Source organism: Crassostrea angulata, chromosome 6, assembly GCF_025612915.1.
Source record: "Crassostrea angulata isolate pt1a10 chromosome 6, ASM2561291v2, whole genome shotgun sequence".
Taxonomy (NCBI): domain Eukaryota; kingdom Metazoa; phylum Mollusca; class Bivalvia; order Ostreida; family Ostreidae; genus Magallana; species Magallana angulata.
In genome coordinates, this window is record NC_069116.1 from 27,423,829 (window position 1) to 27,448,576 (window position 24,748).

Below are 24,748 nucleotides of genomic sequence, written 5' to 3' on the forward strand. Positions count from 1 at the left end.
TAGTGTCTGGCCCTTAAAATGTAGACCACCTTTGACAAAATCAAGATCGAACATAAATCTCAAGTTCTAAAATCAGACGGAAGACCTCCTCGTTGCTCGCAACGAGATCGTGTCTAGTTATTATTATTTTTTTTCTTCCTTTTTTGTGCACGCGATTTCTCAGAAACGGCTCGGCCGATATCGATCAAATTTTAGGATGTGATAGATAGTGGTCTGAACTTGATTGGAAATTTTTTGTATTGATAACGTCACATCCGTTTTTGAGATATTGAGATTTTTCTATTTTTTATATGGGTATTTTGTCTTCTGTTGTTCTCCTAAACTATAAGAGATATTAAGCTCAAATTTCTACGGTTGGTAAACGAAAGATTGAAGTTTTGCATGATTGTTGTTTTGTATGTTTAGCACTACTGGCGCCAAAGCTCGCTATGGCTCGTAAATTGACATTAAAAAAGCGTCGTGAATTTTTGTGCTTTTCTCTCTTTATCTCTTTTCTGGAAAATATTTTGTTAAAACATGTAATGTAAAAAAAGTTTATATTTACAAGACCGTTCTGCTGATATCAGAAAAAAAGGGCTGGTCCCTCAAATTAGGGACCTAGAGGGCTCTAAAGTCTTTTACCCATAACTCTTTACCGAGGGATATTTTGTAATAAATTATAGAAGCAAATATGTTTATCTTACAGATATGAAGCCAAGCAGTATAACGATTTTCTCATTTGTTACGTAATTAGGGATTTTTAGGGGTCAGAAGTCCAAAACTTTGACCACCTATATCTCAAAACGGAAAAATATTTTGAAATGCAGTATAAAAGAAAAGATGCTCAAAATGATGTACTTAACACCATGCAACCTAAAAAATTTGGTTCAGCGGCCCCAATAAGGAAATAAGGGACCGGCCCCTAAAACATTCTTTCTCAGATATCTCAAGAATGGTAACGAATTTCTGAACACTTGTTGAACAAAATGTCTTTATAATTAAATTACCTTTCATTTAATACGAGGAAAAAGGGGCTGGCCCCTAATATTAGGGACCTAGAGGGCTCTAAAGTCTTTTTACTATAGTTCTTTCCTGAGGGATATTTTGTAATAAATTATAGAAGCAAATATGTTTATCTTACAGATATCAAGCCAAGCAGTATAACGATTTTCTCATATGTTACGTAATTAGGGATTTTAGGGGTCAGAAGTCCAAAACCTTGACCACCTATAAAAGAAAAGATGCTCATAACGATGTCCTTAACAACATACAGCCTAAAAAAATTGGTTCAGCGGCCCCAATAAGGAGATAAGGGACCGGCCCCTAAAACATTCTTTCTCAGATATCTCAAGAATGGTAACGAATTTCTGAACACTTGTTAAACAAAATGTCTTTATAATCAAATGACCTTTCATCTGATACCAAGAAAAAGGGGCTGGCCCCTAACGGTAGGGACCTAGAGGGCTCTAAAGTGTTTTTCCTATAGTTCTTTACCGAGGGGTATTTCGTAATAAATTATAGAAGCAAATGTGTTTATCTAACAGTTATGTAGCTTAACATTATAATGATTTTTCTCATGTGTTACGTAATTAAGGATTTTAGGGGTCAAAAGTCCAAAAATGTGATAACCTATATCTCAAAAAGAAAAAATATTTTGAAATGCAGTATAAAAGAATAGATGCTCAAAATAATGTACCTAATAACATGCAACCTTACAATTTTTGTTCAGCGGCCCTAATAAGGAGATAAGGTCCGGCCCCTAAAATATTCTTTCTGAGATATATGAAGAACGGTGACGAATTTCTAAACACTTGTTGAACAAAACTCTTACACCTGAAACAAAATAGTAACACTTAAAATGAAGATCCTCTTTTCCTGTTTTAAATCATGTATAGCTGTTAAATAGCAAAATCAAGATCGAACATAAATCTCAATTTCTAAAATCAGACGGAAGACCTCCTCGTTGCTCGCAACGAGATCGTGTCTAGTTGTTACCATTTTTGGTGTGAGGCATCTCTATGGTTAGAGGAATATAAATTGTAAAATTTGTGGCTCTACCATCCCCGGGGCAATACAAGTGGGGCCAAATATTAAAAAAGCCAAATTTTCAAAAACATTCTTCTCTACTCCCACACATGTGTGAAATACACTGGTTGCATGGTTATGATGTCCATGAAGCCCTCTACCAAAATTGTGAAAATCATGGCCCCTGGTTCAGGGAAGTTGGCACTAGGATGGGGCCAATATGGCCATACAGTAAAAATGTATTAAATCTTAGAAAATCTTCTTCTCTACTCCCATATAAATTTGTTAAAAACTTAATGCATGATTATAATGTCCATGAAGCCCTTTACCAAAATTGTGAAATTCATGACCTCTGTGTAAGGGGTTTAGGCTCAGGGTGGGGCCAATATGGCCGTATAGTAAAACTGTATTAAATCTTTAAATATCTTCTCTTTTACTCCCAAAAAACTGAATTCATTGTTATGATGTCCACCAACTCCTCTAAATTGTGAAATTCATGGCCCTTGGGTCAGGGGTTCAGGGCTGGGGGGGGGGGGCAATATAGTGTTAATGCATATAATGTTTTGAAATCTTCTTCTCTATTCTCACACATCTGTATGAAAAACTGTCATCATTATTATGCTTACCATGAAGTCCTCAACTTATATTTTAAATTTCATGTCCCCTGGAGTATGGGTTTTGACTCTAGGGCAGGGCCAAAATGGATGTATAGGTGTTAATGCATATAATGTTTACAAATTATCTTCTTTACTCCCACACACCTGAAAGGAAAACTGAATTCATGATTTTTTAGACCAGATCTTAAAGTTTTTCGCCAAAAGTATAGGTTTCATAGTGGGTTTTTTTTTTGGCTAATTGTAGTTGGCGCGCCTGCGCGTCCATCTCATCTCTTTTATTCCAATTAAAATCTTCCCATAGTAAAACACTCAAATGACGTCGTTTTTTCCTTATCTTTAATCATTATCGCTTACATTCTTGTCAAGAAATTTCGACCCTGATAGTAATTACCTTGACTAATAGTTTGATTCACTTTATAATGGTAGGCTGTAGAGCTTTTATAAATCGCACATTTATTCTTTAGTTACACAAAACAAATTTAATTCATGATTTGATAATGGATATTGTCTGTTTTTTTAACTGAGCGGTTAGAGCTTTTGCTTTTATATTTATTTTGGACATCACCAAACATTTTTTTAATTTTTAATATCACATTGATCCTGGAGTCCGGTCTAATTTTTTAAGACTAATTTTGGCATTAAATGCCAACAGAGACATAAATACTAGTAACTTAAACACAAATGTTTTTATGTCTCTGATGCCAAACAGGGTATCAGTGTTTTACAAACACATACTGTCCGTAGAAATTGGACTTGTTGAGTCAATAGTCCAACTGGCCTAAACATTTTAAACCAGGGTATGGGGCCGTCCAGTATGTAAATTTAAATGTACAGCTAAAAGTGATTAAATCGCAAGATTTGTCCATACTGTCTTCAGTGTGAATGGTATCAAATATATGTTTACACACAGCTATCGTCGTCTGAGCAATAATATCGTAAGGTTAATGACTAGAAAGCCCATGGCTTGTACAGAAATTTTCTGTAACTTCCATTTTTCTCCCAATATATTGTTATTTATCAAATGAGAACTTCTTGCCAATTTAAATAATAATACAAGGTACTACTATACATACATGTATGCGCATGCACAGGATATATATAACCAAATAATAATTATGTTTCCCTCTGGGCCTTGAACCCGTACCTTATTACATGATCAATGAATATACATGTACTTATCCAGGGTACGATTTCACCGTATGGATGGTGGTCCAGGGCACAGATGTTTGGCATTGTAATATTTATTTTAGAAATTATATGATAATATAGTACAGAGAATTATCTCATTATGGCAAGAAATATTTTTAACATCATCCAGCTGCTTCCCTCTCCCCAATGCTCTCGAGAAAAAATAAAGTGATTTCTAATGGTATTTAGCATTATATGAAAATAACATGAAGTTTGATGACAAAAAACGTGAAAATATTGTATTATAACGAACGCATCATTCATTTATCATCTCTACAATCTCATATACTCAATGTTTCTAATAGATTTCTATTGAAAAAGACACCAAATACCTCATTTAAATCAAACTCATTGCATATCAGGATTATCTATTACTTTGTGCATCAAATACCATCGTTGTTCACTACTCATTCTGGCAGAGTGAAACACCGTGCCCGATGAAAATAAAATCGTATAGTCGATAATCTAATTGACAAACAAAATCTGTTGCCCGAGCGCGCGGACGCGCCGAATACAGTTAGCCTTTTTTTTTTTTAAAGATTTCAGGCAGGGAGGTGGTCGTCATTACAAATTTATAATTTTCTACTCCAGAATGAAACCCAATTAAATGAATATATGAGACTCCTCGACAAGTTTTTGTATGGGTTATATGCTACTCAGGTGACCGTTAAGGCTATTGGCCTCTTGTTAGAAATAAGACTTTCAAAAAGGAATTTCAAATCAGTTTTTTTTAGTTATTTCTCATTCTTATGATATGTAAAGTCCAACTAGAATAGGCCATAAAAGTGTCGCAATTAAAAAAAACCAAAACCTGGGAGTTTCCGCAGACCCCCTACCGCTTCGCCCCCCCCCCCCCCCCCCCCCCGTTAACAAATCCTAGATCCGCCACTGCCGAGATGCATCAACCTATCAAGTATGACGTGTCAAAGCAAAAGAGTTTTAGAATTGCAGTTTGCACAAATCTTCTACATCATATCTTGGGCAAAAAACATGTTTTTCATGATATATCACTAATTAATTTGTTCAACCTTTGCAGACGTAATGAACGGAAATCAATTAATTTTTCTAAGTCTGAGGAGCATAACTTTGTCAAATTGCTCGATCGTACCAAAACATAATTTGACCTAGATATTCTAATAGTAAATCTGTAAATCAAATGTGCGAATAAAATGAACGGAAACTATTTGTGGACCGACCGACCGACAAAGATAAAAACGTACAGCAGCAGGAGGGGGGCGGGGGGGGGGGCATAAATATTAGAAGTAAACAAGTTGCTGTCCTTCAAAAAAAGGACTGCAATACGTTGAGCATATGCTTGTGTTTCCAACGACAACGTGAAAGCCATAAGATTATTGGAGATTCCATCGACTCTAGCCCTCTTCTTTTAACCACTAAATTTGTACATTGCAGTACGTATATGTACATGTAGCCCTCACTTTTTATCTCAGAATTTAAAGGCTTCATACTTCTAAAATAACTATGATCTATATTAATGAAGATTGCATGTATAGTATTAGGCATTCGGTGAATTCAACTATTTGCGCACACATTACGCTTCGCACTACTTTGGTAACTATGCAGTGACATGTTTGTGTAAATTTATTTCATAATTTGATGCATTTTTCTTGAGATGTAAACTTTTATACAGTGACATAATTATATAAATCATCTATTATATACAGTGACATAATTATTCAATCATACTTAAATGCTTAAAAATTTTAATCTGTAAGTACCCTAGCCTCGCCTACTATAAAAGTAAAGTTAAGCTACGTGTATTCGGAAAACAACAAAACATTGCAAGTTATGCTATTTGATGCTTGTTGTAGTTTCGGCATAACATTTACTTAATACATAATACTGACAGTTTATATCACATGCCGATCATTTCTTTAAAAGGAATACTTTGTTTCTGTACTATTTACCGACAACTTTACAATTACAGTACCTTTGAACTTTGTGCAGATGGCATGGAATTCCGATTCAGATAAACGTGTGCAAGTCTGGTTCCCTGAGCTACCCATTATGCACAGGAACCAGGCTAGCTCTTGCGCCGGCTGAATTTTCCCCCATAGCATCCGGTTTAATCCCGCTTATATATACCTCAGGGTCCACGCAATAAAAATAATTTCAGTACAGTATGTGAATACCAAAAAAAATGTAATGTCAATTTTGTATTCTGCATTCAAATAATCCGTGTTAATCGATGTTGATCAAATACATGAACAGATGAATATGATGTTAATAATATCAATTTCATATATTTTTTTTCAAATTCTTATTCAATTTTAGATTGATATCTGGAGTATAATGAATTATTGTTTTTTTATGTTTTGTAACGAAACGTGCTTTTAAAAGTAGTGCTCTTGACGACACGGTCGCGTGAAACCTCTTTGAATTGTGTAGAGTGTAATGAAAAATAGTTCATTATTTGTTTTATATCTTTTAATTAATAGATACGTTGAGTATATTAGAACAATTTGTATATGAATACCTCACAATTTTTGGTGTGAAAATTCATCAATTTTACTTTTCGTACACTAATATATTCATATACGATAGCGTCATCAAGTTTTGTTTACTTTCAAAGAAGATCGAAGGAAACTGCTTATAGGAGAAGAAAAGAAAATCAGGTTTTTGTCAAATCCTATCAAGGTCAAGGTAAATGCTGAAATAACTTTTTACTGCACGAATTCGTATTTTCACAAGAAAGTCAGCAATTCAGTTAGATTAAGCTGTATATGTGCAAACCGATGTTACTAACTGCAATAATGTAGCCCTCTCCCGATTTTTTTTTTTTTGGGGGGGGGGGGGGGAGAAGGCTACAACTCCATAGGATCTCCGTAATGGTTCGTTCATATTTTAAATGCAGCTATGCTGAATAGGAAATACCAAATTTAAATATCTTAAGTTGATTTTAATAAACTCATGTGAACAAAAACCTGACTCGAACCAAGCTATGTATCTTGCTTATAATTCAACGATTGACGCTGAAATTTTGGCTGATCAATAGAAATGTCTTGCTAAAAGGATGTTATGCTGTAACTACTTTCTGGTGCCTCTTCTTAAACGATGAATTGCATAAAATCTACATAAATTTTGATAATATAAACAACGTCTTTTAAACAGTTTCCATAGTCCTGAGACATTATTATTATGGGAATAAAAGCATTATCGTTCTTAAAAAAATAGTGCAACGGAAAATCATCTTTGTTTGTAAATATTTGTTGTTTTTGAAATTAATGGGTGGGCCTTGGTACAATAGAGCGGCATGCCTGCCAATACATTGATTTTAATGATAGCTCTTTAACATATGTGACAACATTTTTCAGTTAAGTTTATTCATCAGTCAAGTGAGTAAGGATATGAAACGTCATACGAAACGAATTCATGCCTGGTAAACGACAATCGTTTATAATGGAGAAGGCCAATTAAAATTTTCAATGTTTTTAATTTGAGGAATTGAGCGAATTCATTCTTGTGCATTGAGGTACACTTTTCTTCTTTCACATATAGGATTTTTTAAAATAAAATACAATAACTAGTAAGTAGCGGAGGGAGAAAATGTACCTTAATGCTCTCATGTATTTTAATCGTTTTATAAATAGATGGGGGGGGGGGGGGTAAATAAAGGGAACTGGAATATAACCGTGAAAAACAACTGAAAATTTAGGTTTTTATATTGCATATGATCTTATTTTCGGTAAAAATGGTATTCCATAAAGGTAAATATGTCAAAGATTAAGTATATGCAAAAATAAGTGTAAAATTCAGATATTCATTTGTGGTTAATCTACAGAGGGGCCATATGGCACAATATCCTTTGAACATCCAAAAAAAGCCAGTGTTGCTCAGGTGAGCGATGTGGCCCATTGGGCCTCTTCTTAAAAAATATGTTCGGAACTTTAAAGAGTTTATTTGACAACTTTAAGCAAAAACATGGTACGACCCTTGTCTACTAAACAAAAAATTGTTGAGCTCTCTATCTTCCTTATAAATCGATAACTGGCATTCTGTTGAGCACCCGGTTGAGTTTTGGTTTTGCATTAGATATACTTTTGTCGGGCAAACATCAACAAAAGAAAAATGGAGAAAAGAAAACTCAAATCGTTACGATGCATCTTTAAGCGGAATGTCGACCTTTATTTCAACCCAATGCTTAGCCGGCCCTATTTTCCCTACCGACAGACGTGTCACCCGAAATAATATCCTATTTAAAATATGATTTATAAAAAAACAAGTGAAAAGCTGTCAATGTGACAGCAACCCGGGTTTTCTTTTATGTGAACTGTATCCATAATCCATGTCAACCCGTATCCAGTGAAATGGAGTACCCTTTATGCAACATTTTACCAAAAAATGACTATGTTCAAAAGCTGGTATTTTTTTTTGGATAAATTATCAGAAATCAAAATCTTAGCAATATGCACACCTCTGATATATGTACAATTGATCTGCAAAAGAACAACTTCCTATCTTGAGAACTGTAGGGGGAGTTATCCGTACAATGAGGGTACCCTATATGCAATATTTTGCCAAAAAATGACTAAGTTCAAAAGCTAGTATTTTTTCCATAATTATCAGAAATCAAAATCCTAGCAATATGCACACCTCTAATTTAAGTACAATTGATCTCCAAAAAAACAACTTTCTATCTTGAAAACTGTAGGAGGAGTTATCCGTACAATGAGGGAACCCTTTTTGCAGCAGCCCGCCCGTCCGCCATTTTCACCATTTTAATAACCGGTTTTTTCCGTTGGAAAACCCGGTTAACAAACAATACATAACAAAAACAAATACAAAACAACTTTGATAATGCCATGATATACTATATGTATGAATCGAAAGGCGATGCTGTTGAAGAAAAACAAACAAAAGCGCATTTCAGAGGCTTACGAGATAAAAGAGAAAAAAAATCCAATGAAGTTTTTTATTTTAAAAGTTGTCGATAAATGATTTCCTAATAATAACTACTTTGAAAAATCCTTAAGGTGGCTACGTCGGAAAATCACGATTTTGGATTAAAATGTAGTATTTAAAATTCCAGTGGCCGATGAACGTCCTGAAAGAATTAAACGTTCATAGATATTTTGAAAAGTTTGCACTGGACATGGTTAAAAACTTAGAAAGTTAAGAGGTCTGTCCTAAAAACAATTTGATTTATTTTCTATGCACTACTAATGTCAGTTGGACGTCTATTGATGCAATTGCAAGTATTGGATGTCTTAAAATGAATATAAATAATGTCCTATAGACATTAAACATGTGACTCAGAAGGGAACCGTTAAGTTTCATCCCCCCGAATGTTTGAGTTTATTCAACCAGCATGATATGCATCGATTGTAATTTGTAAACAAACAAACTTAAGAAATAATAGTGAACAAAATGTACACAAGTTTGTTTTTGGTTTGCCAAGACTTTGCGACCCTTATCAAATGCGATGTCAAAGTCGTAATAAAACCATCTCGGCCTCGACATCAGGAGCAAATTTTGATATGAAGCGAAATAACGCGATACCCTTTTTATGTCGTTTGTTTTGTCAATAAATTTTGTACATTACTTTTTTCATTAAAATAAGGCTTAATTGACGGAAAAACTACTGCTATGTCTAATATTACATACACATGCATAGCATAACCATCGTCTAAAAGCGTACAAAAATTTTCATATAAAATCGGACCAAGCAGCCAGTCCATCCATCACTAAGGCGAATTTAACAATTTTGATTGATCTATACTACATCAAATATGTATTTTCAAGTTATTATGAGGCGGACGTAAACCAAAGTAGGGAGTATGTACATGTATGTAGTAAATATTTTATTGCACTTAAAACTTTTTTTTAAAGAGTTCTCTGCCCTTTAGGAAAAATTTTTAATGTACTGTTAATTATGAATGATTATTATAGCATATTCAAAGAAAGGAAAAGCTTTTGAAACTATTTACCAACAGAATGTGAGATAATTACTTGTACTAAAGACTTCAATGTTAACTTCGACATATGATAAATTTGTTATAATATTTTTTTTTAATTCAAAGGTGAATCTTTATTACTTAATAAACCCCTTAAAATCACACTAAGATTTTAGCGATCAAACTTGCAATCCATTAGATATGAAATATGATTCTTATGGATGGACTACCTTAAAGGTGTTTTAAGTTATATCAAAATCTTTGTTATTCTGCTGGCATAGAAGAGTTTTATTTACATATGGTACATTTTTATCTATTTTTCACATCAATTGTAGCAGTAAATGACGTCAGACGTGACGCTTTCTTGCAATTCAACGATCGGAACATCGCTCAGCCTTTTCCGTCAAGTCGAGAAAAAACCGAGCGATGTTCCGATTGGCAATTCAATCAAATTAGCCAAACTAATGTGGGTTTTTTATCATTTTTTCGAATGGAAAACGCAAGGAGCAACTTTAAACAAGCACACTTTTTCAATAACAGTTGTAAGTGTTTGGTGGATAAATCTTTAATGTCATTTAGTAAAATGCATTTAACTAAGCAGCTTTCTGGGAAAAGTAAAATGGCGGAAAAGATTAACTTTATTTGGTTATTCAAATCTAGAAATAAACAAGTAGTGAGAATAATTCTACCACAGGGCTATGCACATGACAAATAAATCGTCTTTACTAGCTCTATTGTTCAGAAATGTCTACACTTGTGACGACCTCAAAACGTTCTTATGAATAAGGCACTTTATGAAGAAAGGAAATAAAAATCCTTGGCGGATCTCGATGTTAAAAATATTCTAATAATAAAATAATGTATTGATGACAGATTTATTATCTCTTACAGAATATACAGTTCGCCCTTCTGTTTTGTTCCATCTGTTTTGATCAACTTTTAGCAAAATATGTCGAAATTCGTGGTCTTTTCACCCTCTTGCTGAAAGTCACTCTGAAATATTTACAATTGTGCTGTTGAAAGAAAAGCTGGGCTTGCAACATTTACTGTATTGTCCGTCTAAAACTGTTAGTTTTAGCGATAAATTGAAATTTTTAAGATTTCACAAAGCGTAATTTTTGCTAAGTTCAAGCTTAGTTGTCATTTCATGGAATTTGCGCAAAATGAGCTGTAGTGCCTCTATAATCATTTGCCAGGTCCTTTGCCTCTACAGGTTAAACAATTGTTGTAATCTTGACGGATATAATAAATTACACTTATAGAGAGGTAAAATCGCCCATCCCTGGCACTTTGTTATAAACATGCTTTATTGTACCCTCTTTTATGCAAGGCACATATATTACAATTAATGTCTAAATCTTCTGTTCTTACTATGCATTTCAGTTTCACTCCAACAGAGAATAGTACAGAATGAGGAGGAAAAGTTGGAAGTCATGAGAGGGCATTTGGATGTTGAGAAGCGCAAGCTGGAGCTCCTTGAGCAGTATGTCCATTGGAGTATGGAGTCAAGGGCAGACAGTACACCATCAGTGTCACCAGTCATAAGAGGATTTTTTACATCTTCATTTTAAATATTTAAACCATAAATGTCTGCCATATTTTAAATTTTAAGTATATTTTCATAATTGGGTGAGTGTAAATACAACCTTTACAATGTGCTCTTATTTAAGCATTGAATGCATATTTTTGGATATCGTTGATTCTACAGAACAGACCAGGCTATGCAGACAAATTGAATACCACGTTGTATTCAATTTGTCTGCACGGCCTGATGTGTTATAGGACAGACGGAACTTTGCCGGTAAAATTCTTTTTCAAAAATATATATCAATTTGGCTACGTAAGTTTTAATATTTTATTTCATCTTGGAATAATGATTTAATCTCTTAAAAAGCTATGATGGCGTTTACTTGTGCGTACATGTACGTGTATTTGCTGTGATCAGATTTGACGTTATATAGAAAATGGAGCGTCACCGATTTCTAATGGAAACATTTGGGAAATTATACAAAGATTTGAACACATTGTATATACGCCCATCCTGTATGTTCAAAGTTTATGACCCAAAACTATATGGATGTTTAATGCCCTTTTGTATGTCTGTCTGTAAACTTCTCACAGTTTTTACTTCTACTCCAGAATCACTGGACCAAAATTGCCATTTTTTTTTACCCTTTAATCATCACCAAGGCTATGTTTTTATGTATTCTCAAACCTATAATATATTTATTTGTTGCAAGTTAAGCTCCCCTTGGCTGAAGCCAATATGAATTTTGCTGATCACACTATGTCTGGCATTTTTATGTCTGTCTGTCTGCAAATTTTTCAAATTTTTACTTCTTTTCTAGAAGCACTGGGTCAATTTCAATCAAACTTTGCACATGTATTTTCATAAGTTAGAACAAAAACACTATGTAACAATTTAACTTTGTATTACCAATTTTTTTTTCATGTGCTTCAAAGTTGGGATGTTTTGTTAAAGAATCATATGTACAACATCACATCATATTTACATGTATTGATAATGTTATCATTTGTTGTTATGTTTGACTTATTATAAAGGTATTCATTAAGAATGTTTTTAAAATTTACTGAAAATACAGTCATACTTATTTAAAATACACTAATTTATAAAACCGACACTAGCCAAAAGTCTGAATTGATACAAATTTGCATAATTATGTGCAATTCGGTATACATGATTTCTGTTAAATATAAAGAATGATATATAATTGTTGGCATATCCACACTTATTTTCATTTACAGTTTTTTGTAGACATTTTGTTTTAAAAGAAATTTATTTATATTACATATTTGTTAAAAGTCCATGTTACATGTATGTAAATGTATATGTGTTTAATTTAATAGATTATTTAATTGATAATTATCACAAATGAAAAATACATATTTGTTAAATGTTCATGTTTTGAACATGTGTCTGTGTTTATCGTTTAATAACAGTAGATTAATTAATTCATTGATATCACAAATAGAAGTATCTTGTCATTTTTTCCTGCAAGTGGACTGTAAATAAAATAAACTAGTTATATAGCAAATCTCTGGATGAACCTTTGTCGTAACGTCTGGCCAGCAGTGTCAGCATTTGCTCCAGGCTGAGTAACCCCCTCATCTGGATGGAAATTGAGCTCCATGTCATCTACTGGCAGCTTGATGTCCATACACAGGTTTTGCAGCTTGAACACAGCTGTGATTATTTGAACACTTTTGGCAGGTGTAAATAAAAGCATCCCTCGAGATTTATGCATGCACCTGAAAGTAAACAAAAAAGTAGGTTTCCTCACTGATTCATGGGTTTGACCCCGTTTGAAAATCGTATGAATGCGTATAAGGAACAAAATGTATGGATATTTTCAAATCCCATAGGTCATCGTTGTTCATGAGTAATCATTACCTCAATCTGGATTCACAAACACAAAGAGCCCGTTCAACAACAACCCTTGTTTTGCTGTGGGCGGAGTTGTAATTTTCCTCTGCCTGGCTGCTCGGGTTAGCTTTTGGGGTCATCATGTAACTTCGCAGTGCATATGCCGAGTCTCCAAGAAGCCAACCGTCAACTCTTTGGAAAGGGTTTTTATCCAACGAACCTTCGACATGGTTAAAATATTGTAAATTTTTAATTTATCGTGTGGCAGTAGAAACAGAATTTACAACAAGACAATTAATTTTGTATTTACCGCCACCCGGTAAATTCGAAATTTATAACATATACGTGCAAATTGATAAAATTTATTTATTTTATTAATTTTGTTTAGATTAAATTCCATACCGTGTTTCCATATGGGTTTTCAGTGCGGAGTTTGAAAACATAAACGCACTCGTGAGTTGACCCAGGCCACTTGCAAACTACGTTGGTAAACCTTGAGATTAAAAATAATGCGGATTTCAATTACAGATTCTCTCGGTATTCATTTAATGTAATATAATATTGTAGTTCTGTTGAATGAAAGAAAGAAGGAGAAAATTCACCTTAAAGAAGCATCAGCAACCAATTGTACGTTCATAGCGTGGAAGCCCCTCCGACAGACGTACTCTGGTTCATTGTCTTTGGGTGCTATGATAGGAATCAAAGTCCCATCAACGGCGCCGAGGACGTTTGGAAACCCCGCAATCTGATAAAATTCGTGTTTAGTACGAATTGCATCATTGCCTACAACAGTAAACATGCTGATTTTAAAGAGCGTCCCATTCATGTAGATGTATATATACAAAGATGTACTAAAATTCAATAGATGTAATAATTATATTTAATACATCCAAAATCAATTATATCTATACATGTATATTGGTACATGTACTTGCCATACATGTAGATGTAGATAGGGGTGGGGTATTGGAAGAGTATTAAGACCTCGTTTCGTTTTAATTACTATTCAAACATAGATTCACTTACAGCAAATATTCACAATGTCTTATTATATAATAATACGCCAGGTATTTACATTATTTTCAGTACAAAGACCACGTTCAACCAAAATGAATGAATTCAATTTTATTGTGCACTACGATACCTTTATAACATATAGTATACAAGAATTTTTCTTATGGGATTATGGTTTTTAATGGTTCAAATATACTTTTATGTATACGTATGTAACTTTCTATTGTATTCTCATCAATTTTCCATATGCCTCTTTAAACACCAGAAGATGCCAAGTTATTGCTGTCGTTTTATCCTTTTTTTTTTTTTAAAGCAAGTTACTTAGTGTTGTGTTATTTGCATTTTACTTGATATATATTTACGAAATTTTGCATAATATTAAAAATGTTCTTATACATGTATTTAAAAAGGTGCTATATCGTTGGCGAAATCGTATCTAGGCCTACTTAACCCCCCCCCCCCCATGTCTCTCTCCCTCTCTCTCTCTCTCTCTCTTACTGCATACCTAATCATAGAGCGAACATTGTCAATGTGTAATTTAAACAAAAGTTGAAAAAATTAAAAGTATATAGATTTTTTGGTGAGTAATGTCTTTGTATCATAGTAGTTGACACTAACACATTTCTGTGACTGCATGTTGTATTTTCCCTTCGTGTGTACATAAATATCGGCAGATAACTCTAAATATACATTGTTCAAGTCGGACTCGGTCTTCGGTAAATTTATTCACCTGTGTACAAGGTGACAGTGCATGGCTCCTGTGGGTGTCCGGTTCAACGTCCTCTCTGACGAGATCTATGACACAGAAAAGAAATTCTCTTGGCAGCCGATAACGCTCTATCACCACAGAGTCGTTCAGGAAGTCCAGGGGTTAGTCCTGTCTCTAAAAACTCGTTCTCTTCGTAAACTTCTCTGCACTACGTCGTCTGCTAGTATAAACACGGCGGCCAATCGTTTTAAGATTGCCCCTGACTGCTCGTAGACTTAAGAGCAACTTCCATCGTAACTCGCAACTCGCAACTCTTAGTGAAACGCACTTACGTGCTACGGTCACGTTTACGTCTACGTTTACGATCTACGATACGTTAGTGAAACGGTCGCCAGGTCCTTGGCCTCTACACGTTAAACGAAACCATATATTTGGTTACGCCTGCATTCTTGAAAACCGTGCAGTAATGAAAAACATTTCTCTCTCTCTCTCTCTCTCTCTCTCTCTCTCTCTCTCTCTGAGAGATTTCTTGAAAATATTTGATTCACTCGACGATATCCGAACACACTTCTATTATTTTTGTTGATATAATGTACATGTATGTCTCGAAGCATTTCTAGTTAATATGTGTACCGATTTGTCACTTTTCAGGCATATTCTAAATTTTCTGCCGTAGTAAATGACAAAACAAAGCGGTATTTTACAAAATAACAAATTATTGCAAGTTCACTATTAGAAAAGGCTGTAGAAAAGATTGCTCATTTGAAGATGTGATCGAAGTTCAGAGTATTTGTTCATTTGAAGCTTTGATCAAAGTTCAGAGTGTTTCTATTATAGTATTACTAATTGCAGTCACAGACGAATTTTACGGCATCAGCATAGGCACTGTCTTGCCTGAGGAAATTGCAGTGGGCTGGTCCTAAAAGACATTGACCGGAACCTCCGGATCCGCTAGAGCTTGAATATTTGCAAGTACAGGAACAGAACAGAGGCTTACAGTTAGGCGAGTTGGCCCTGCAATATTGGTCACACCATGTATCGTATCCCCTATTTCCTACAAGAGAGGTACTGTCCGGCAGTGCAGGATGTGACAATACCCCCGGGGGATACCCTTGAAGTCGTGCGAGGAGCCTGGGCTACTGGAGCTAGTGTTACAGGTTGCCATGTCGCTGGGGCCTGAGTTGCAGGTTGCCATGTTGCTTGGGCTTGAGTAGCAGGTTGCATTGTTACCGGAGCTTTTATTGCTGGCTGTGGATTCCCGTCACTCGGCGTGATTTTGATGTCGGCGCAATTCACAAATGTTTCCTCTGGACCACAACCTTTGCATCCAGGCTGTCCTGGAAATTGTCCCCAACTGTTGCCTAACGTTACAAAAGAAACATTTTTAGCCATTGACTTAAATAAAATTCCTGTATTTAGCTGGGAAAGTCATTTTCAATATAGTGTACTTTCTAACGACAATTCTTTTCCCTTTTGTGTAATATACGTTTTTTTGGATTCAATGTTTGTTGTACAATTTTAAAAAAAATAAAACTATACAATATTATATAGGATTCGACAATAGTGTTTAGAATCATACACACAGCACTGATCTACATGTACCATAAATATATATTGCATTACCTGTTTTGTACCACCATTGGAACACGCAATGATCGCAAACCATATCAGGGGGAAGCTAGACCTTCAAGTTCACCTAAGCTGCACCAGTTTCTGTAGACTCATAGTAATCTTTTGCAACGCCATTTTATATCACCTATAGTAAAAACATCGAATAAAATTTTAAACTAGTAAAATTCTGTACATCCTTTCCAAATGTAATCTTTCTAGTAATTCGATATTATTGAACATCGTTTTGATATTCATACATCTTAAGTAACGTACCTTTAATTGGTTTTGATCCGAGCATTCTTGGGTCACCTCTTTGGTCTCGTCAACTTGTTTACACACTCTGAAGATGAACTTTCCGAGATGTGCAGCAGTCAGTTGTACCATTACATCAATTTGCTGTCCCTGGCTGTAGGTCTCAGTTATGAATCCAGTTGCAAAGGGACCGCCTCCCTAATGGCGTTTGAAACTAGAATCGTATGCGTCGTTCCTCCGTTTCTATTCTATTGTACCTGTAATATTTTTTTAAAGTATTTTTAAAATTTTCAAATTTTTTTTAAAAAATGAGCAAAAGACGATAACATTAACTTTTTTGTTACATTATTAATTTTAAAAAACCAATTAAATAAATTGACTAAAATGTTGTAAAAACGTTCCTTATTCAAATAATTACCCAAAACCGAAAAAACAGTTCATCAATGAAATTGAACAAGTTTTCTTACTTGCGTTCCACCGCAAAAGTTGCCCATATCATCGAAATTTGACGCGAATTGGTTTTGTTCATAACACCTCCACAGAGAGCCTCTTTGACATGGCTTCATCAAGCGCCCATGAGCATCGGTATCCCCAATCAGGGTCATAACAACAAAGCTGAAAATTAAACGAAGACTCGCCATCTATAAAAACTACTGGTGTCGGTTCGAGACATTTGCCTTATATTAAACCCCGGTCCACCCACAAAGAGGAAATACAATGCAGTCTTGTTTTCTTTTCTTTGTAAAACTATGGCTCGGGGTCTCCAGCGAAATTTTATTGTGACCTCCACCTACGTGAGTGAAACCGAACACTAACCCTATTAAACCCGCACGCAAAAGGATCTTACAACTCAGGCTTTGTATTGGGATTTACTGTTTAATACGTGATTTGGTTTCAGCTACATTTAAAGTGAGGAATATTTTTATAAACGTAAAACATTTCAAAATTGGTTGCTATCACGAACTTTCATATACAAGAATTCCTTTAAAAGTTACTTAAAACGTGTTAAGGCAACATAAGACGGCCACTCAATTAAAAAAGTTTTATTTTAGTTGTTTACTTTGAATTAGAAATGACATCAATGATATATTTTTACAGATTTCATTTGTTAAAAATTTAAAAATTGCGTGTAATCACAACCAAATATTAAATGAAATCAATGTATCATTTTAATTATCTAGATTACCAGAAATATATTTCGATGTTTTGTGCCTATTATTCTCTGTCTTTCAATGTTGTTATCAACCTATTGTTAAAAGTTAACATTAAGTTTAAAAACTTTTTTTTTAATTCTAAAAATTGGAAGAAAAAATCTTAACTCTGAAAACAAAAAAGATCAAGCTTTTAGAAAACACAAAAAAATTAAACCCTAATAGTTCATAATTCAATTGCTTTCACAGTAGCTGCAGGTCTGTAGCTCCCGGTCTGAAAAATTCCGATGGACGACATGGGAGCTACAGGGCCACCCATTGAAAAAATTGTATATTTATTGCGCAGAAAAACGTGCGCTAGTTTTGGACTGATTATAATTACCTTATTTATACGCAAATTCTGTAAAAACAATTAGTACCATTAAATTCTTCATGCAATTTACTACTGATATCGCCTCTTTATTTGCCTCAGACTTTCTCCGAAACACGCTACCGACCTCGGAAAATCAAGTATGTTGAACTTGCATCGAGACCGAGAGTCGCCATTTTTACATGTAAACAAAGTGCACCACATGAATTTACGGGACTGGTGATGGTGTTTAAAAGACTATCCGAGGCAAGTGAAGAGACGATATCAGGAGTAAATTGCATGAAAAATTTAATGGTACTAATTGTTTTCACAGAATTTGCGTATAAATAAGGTAAATTAGTCGAAAACTAGCGCAAGTTTTTCTGCGCAATAAATATACAATTTTTTCAATGGGTGGCCCTGTAGCTCCCAGGTCGTCCATCCTAATTTTTCAGACCGGGAGCTACCTGCAGCTACTTTCACAGATACTAATAAGTATAATTTCATAAGTAAAGGCAACACAAACAAAACCATTTTCCATCAATGTTAAATACTCATATATAAATAGAAGAAAATTTCTGTCCAGCATATAGTTAAAATTAACCTATGTTTAAAAACATAAGGGCTTTACGGAATTGGAATAAGGAAACCACTTCGGATATCTCCAACCCCCCGGATATCTTGAGGGTCCCCCATGTTCGAGATACCGAATTTACCTGTATAAACTTTTTTCCTCCAGGAAAAAAATTAATTCATTATATATGATTATTTTTATAAGCATAGCATGTAATTAAATAGTTTATTTTGTTACTTGTAGGCTGGTATTTTACCATACCCAATATTGTTAACTGAATTTTGTCTAGTCTCCACCGACAGACGTGTCACCCGAAATAATATCTTATTAAAAATATGATTTATAAAAAACAAAAAATATGTCCAAATACAAAACAACTTCGATAATGCCATGATAAAATATCTGTATGAATCGAAATGCGATATTGTGGGAAAAAAACAAATAAAAGCGCATTTTGAGAGGCTAAGCACAAGATAAAAGATGAAGCTTTTTAGTTGTCAATAAATGATTTCTTTAAAATTACTACCTTGAAAAATCCTTCAGGTGGCTTCGTCGGAAAATTACGATTTTGCTGGAAATGAAGTATTTAAAATTCCAATGGCCGATGAACGTCCTGAAAGAATTAAAGGTCCATAGAAAGTTTGAAAAGTTTGGACTTTGCATGATTCAATTGGCTTAAATAGTTATGGGGGTCTGTCCTAAAACCAATCTGATTTATTAACTAAGCACAACATATGTCAGTTGGACGTATATTTATGCAACTCAAATATTGGATGTTTTAAAATGAATATAAATAAAGTCTTATAGACATTTAACATGTGACTCAGAAGGGAACCGTTTACTTCCACCCCACCCCCCACCCGAATCTTTGTGTTTATTCAACCGGCATGTTATGCATCGATTGTAATTTGTAAACAAAACTAAATTCAGAAATAATAGTGAACAAAATGTACGCAGGTTTGTTTTTGTTTAGTCAAAATTTTGTGATTTTTATTAAATGTGATGTCTAAGTTGTAATAAATAAATGTAAAATGTCGATAGATGTGGAAAAATGCACTCAACAAGCAAAAATGTTTGTAAAACTTTCCATTGCGCATTATTTGTTAAAATTATTGCAACACTTTAAGGAGGCTAGGGGATCTACAAATAAAGTTTTAAGTAACCATCAGAATTAGCTGATATTCAGAGCTGTCAACATTTTTGGGCAAAGAAAAAAACCTATATATTTTAATTTGAAATTTTAATATCATTTTCGTATACATTGTATATTCATATTGAACTCCCATTTTATAGAAGACCAAATTGGTATAAAAATGGCAGCCACCCCGAGCCTCCTTAGTCATATTTGCTAATCTTTTAAGACATTGACACTCCGAAAATATAATTTACATAATAATTTACCGATCGATCAGTGTATCTTTGAAGAGAGAGAGAGTTGGATATAGTTATTTCTACTTTTGGTTTAAGTTGATATTTTGGATATAAAGAAATAACAAAAAATATAAAGATTTATTAGAATTTATTCTTATGAGTTCTTTATCTTCTTTAAATGGACATGTATAATGTCTATTCACTTGAATCGGAATCGACCCCTAACTGCTTAAGAATTTTTGGCATTTTTTTGTTATAAATTTATTGTATTTAAGGTGATTATATCTAATCAGCTTATTATTGGTGTCTTTTTTTGGGGGGGAAGGGGGGGGCCTCTTCTTCATCCTCATCATCATCCTGCTGCATTGCCCTCATCCTCTCTCTTTTTTTGTTGTCAGGAACGTGCGAGGGGCCAGGAGTTTGCACTTCGGGCTCCACGGGTTCTGCCTGGGGAGGTGCTGTGTCCCTCACGGCCGCCTCCACCTTTTCCTGAAGCCTCTTCTCTAACTTCTTAACCCTTTCGACTTCAATGCTACAAGGTACGTAAAATATTGCATAATAAATCTGTGGTTGAAATACTTCATCAATATGATTTGTTACGTTTTATTAATTTTTTTCGATGCCATTTGCCAGATACAAAATAATTTTTTAACTTTTCTTACCGTGTAATTTACATACCAAATATCACCGTCATTATCGGCCGTTTTTGCAGCCATCAATTTTCGTAGCTTCCCCCTAGCCTGTCTCTCAGTTTTTTTATTGACCCGTTCCTGTATATTTTCTGCTTCTTTCGGCAATTTTTCTATGTTATCCCTTAGTTCTTCTACAATCTCGGACCACACACAAGGGTGGTTCTGGTATGCCCGAAGAAGCATTAGTGTCTCATTTTATCCTACAGTAACGACCTTTTTACTTTTACTGATTAAAGTTTTGCCTGTAAAGGAAAATAATGTTTAAAAGATTAAATATATCAATTTTACGTAAAATTTCAGGCGTGGATCCAATATTTTTTCATTGTTTTTTCCTCAAAATTGTCATTACAGGGTGTATGTGGAGGTAAACTCCATATATATGTCGATAAACGATTTTAAAAAAAAAATAACCTTAATAAAGAAAATTGTTGGTGTACATGATGTTAGGTAACAGAATGTTTAAATTGCAAATGTGCTTCTATACTAAATTAAAGTGTTTTGGGAAGGGGTGTGAATATGTCTTCTTGTGCAAAATTAAAGTGTGGAATTTGAAACTAAGATCTTATAGTCTCTTTATTCTTGCATATACATGTATATTTATCTTTTTATAAATAAAATTATTAATTTTATATCTGTAGTAATGAAACAACATCGTTCTAATGACAAATATATAGAAACAAAATTAAATGCTTATCCAAGACTATAGTCTCTTTAATATAAAAATCAAAATTCAAATTCGAATCATTTCAGGTTTTTTTGGTAAACACTTTTTTTTTTCAAACACTTGTCCACGTGTTCGAATGGCCGTGTACGCATAGTCCAGGATACACGATCATATACAAGTAAACAACGAGATAACTACACATACAAGTAGATTTTGAGATAACGCAAGGTTTGTATTCTTACATATTTCAAATAAAAAAGTTATGGGATGTAGATTGTGAAGAAAATAATCACCTTTCTCCATTCTCTTTCCAACTGCAAGTAGTCTTTTTTTTCACGTGAAAACCGTTTTTAGAAAACCGCTGTCTACAGAAGCAAGTCATTGAACCGTGATATTTAAATGCCCCCCTCTTTGTTTACTCTCTCTCTCTCTCTCTATATATATATATATATATACTAGTATATATCTTTCTCCGTCTCCCCCTCTGTGTCTCTTTTCCACATCTCTCACTCCATCTTTCCCTCTACCTCCTCTCTCCCTCTATGTCTCTCCTCCTTTCAGTCTCACTCCCTTCCTGTCTTTCTCTCTTCCTCCTCTTGTTCTCCACTTGCGCTCTTTATTTCTCCTCCTTCTCTCTCCCTCCCCTCTTTTACTCCCTCCCTTTCTCTCTCCCTATCTCTTCACTTCTCTCTAGAGATATATATTTCCTCCCACTCTCTCTGTCCGTCTTTCCCCCTCACTCCTATCAGTCTCTTTCCATCCCTATCTTTCTCTCTTCCTCTCTTTTCTTACCCTCTCTTTCCTTCTTTCACTACCTCACTCACACTCTTCCCGCTCTTTTCTTTTCCACCCCTCTCTCTCTCTCTCTAGAGATCTTTATCCCCCCTCTATTTCTGTCTGTATCTCCCCCTATCTCTTCTAAGTCTCTTCCCCTCCCTGGCTTTCTCTCTCTCCATTTGCTCTCTTCTCTTCCCTCTCTCCCTCCCTTCCTCTTTCTTTCTCTCTTTCCATCACTCTCTCCCTTTGTAACTGTCCCCCTCTTTCATATGGGACAGTTAAATCCCACGGTGTCTTAAAGTCTCAAAAGTTAATTCTTTAAAGATTTAATATGCAATCTAGGTTAGTCGCAAAAAAGTTTCAAGAACCAGCCTGGTCATCGCGCGAATATAGGTTTTTGTATTAAGTGCTTCCACTGTTTTTGAAAACTTTCATTCAAAATAATTATTTAGTATTATATGTATTCTTTAGATATGAATGCTGATTTAGCGCTGTTGGCTATTATTTCTACACCCCATCCTTGTGACGACGATTTCCTGCAATTGCTTAGTGAGTTATTAGTGATTTTGTTAATGCAACCCCCAGATGGACTTTCCAGCATTCGTCATCGGCTCGGTGACCCCGGACACCCATTGTTAGGGAGGAATGTGTTTCGCCTCTTTGCTCGGCATCCTTATGAATTTTTTGAGGCCACTGGATAATCACCTGAATCTCTGCTAGATATTATAAAGGACATTAGTCTAAGATGTACTCTAAATCGTTACTGCCATATATTATCACCAATAAACAGAGTAATGGCTTCGGTCATACCCATGTTATTCCATCTTATCCCTGCTCTTTGACGTTTCTCCAGCTAATGGTATTGACTCTTTACTACCCATTTTCAACAACACTTATGTGCGCAATATTCAATGGTCGTCGGCATTGGAGTGGGGAAACATGAGAGGTATTTCGGAGGATTACCCGACGCCGTGGGGGTCACTGGTGGGACATCTCATTAGATATACAGGCCTCAAACTGAGCCACAGGCTCTTTATTACAGTGGGCAAAGACATTACCACTGCGTTCACACGATTGTTATCAGATAATTCAAACACACTCCGCTTCGTACGAAGTTGATTTTTAGGTCACCAAAACAACGCTCAAATATTGAATTTTTTACCAGCTATAGGCATAAATCAAGAAAATTAAACACAAAAATTAATAAACATAGAGTTATTGTAGAACATGTTATAAGAGAAATGAAATTGTACCGCGCTATTGGCACTCTTTGGAGACATCCGAGGTACAAAATAAGACAAACGGTGAACATCTGTGCTGCATTGGCTTGGAGAAGAAAACGTGTTGAATATTTGATTAAACATAATAAAACCTACTAGATTTTATAGCGTTTTTTACAAGTACATAGACGCATTACGATAATTAATAATTCGGTTTTTTACTTTTAATACGACCCCTTATTTATAAGCGTACAGCAGAGTACGAATCGCGAAATCTGGAAACGTCTATTAACAAGACCATTGAGGCGGAAGTTTAACTACTCAAAGTCATACCAGGTGGACAGAACCGATCAGAAATGTTTATTAACATCTCAACGATTCACGCTAGAATGAATTTAAAAAAACAGGATTAAACTTAGTTATTTTCTTAATTAGACCAGTAGCAACTGGACAATTGGCTTACAATAACTTGATATTCAGATAACTAAGAAAATTAGAATGAATCTACCTTGTGTTGTCAGGTATCTGAAGCATGAGACCAATGTGTCTGTGCTAGTTGCGAAAGACCATTATGATAAATAATATCAGCATAAGTACTGATACATGTAAATGATTTTACGCGTTTATATTATTCAAAATCGGATGCGAATAGGTCTCTACAAATTTTGTCCATGCTCTCTAGCATATCTTTACAAATATCATAATGATCTGGAAGTAGCAGCACAGATTTCAGATCCATTAGAACAATAGCAAAATCGACGTATCTTGATATCATCCTGATTTTTCTTTGCCTAGATTGAATGACTCTGAGGGATTCCTCGATGTACTTGTCTGGTTTGGTTTAATATGATTTATTACTACTATTCTTTCTATCTTTTAAAACGTGCATTCTGTTGAGTATCTCTGAATAATCTTTTTTTGGAAGTCCATTGATGAAAGTTATATGCTAGTAAACATCAGTTCAAACTTTAATTATGAATATCATCCAAACATTATATTTCACTATAGATTAATCTGTCATATTTCTTTCTATACTGACATGAAAAATCATGTACCAAATGACACAACGGATACGATTCTGGAGGATCATGAAGTGCTATACAAGAGAAAGATAAGTAGAGCAAAGAGAAGATGTAAAAAAAAATATCAGCAGGGAAGGGTATTCATATGCTGCAAAGGTAAATCTAGTGTATCAAATTTGTGAACATGTCAAATTTCTATTTTAATCAAAACTGACTTTTTAAAAGTTTTTTTTTTC

General features: G+C 34.6%; 2 pseudogenes; both read right to left on the minus strand.

Moving 5' to 3' along the window:
• Window positions 1–11,110: 11,110 nt before the first annotated feature.
• LOC128186694 (putative nuclease HARBI1) lies at window positions 11,111–14,555 on the minus strand (annotated as a pseudogene).
• A 40-nt stretch (window positions 14,556–14,595) lies between these two features.
• Window positions 14,596–17,503, minus strand: LOC128186693 (uncharacterized; annotated as a pseudogene).
• Window positions 17,504–24,748: the final 7,245 nt, after the last annotated feature.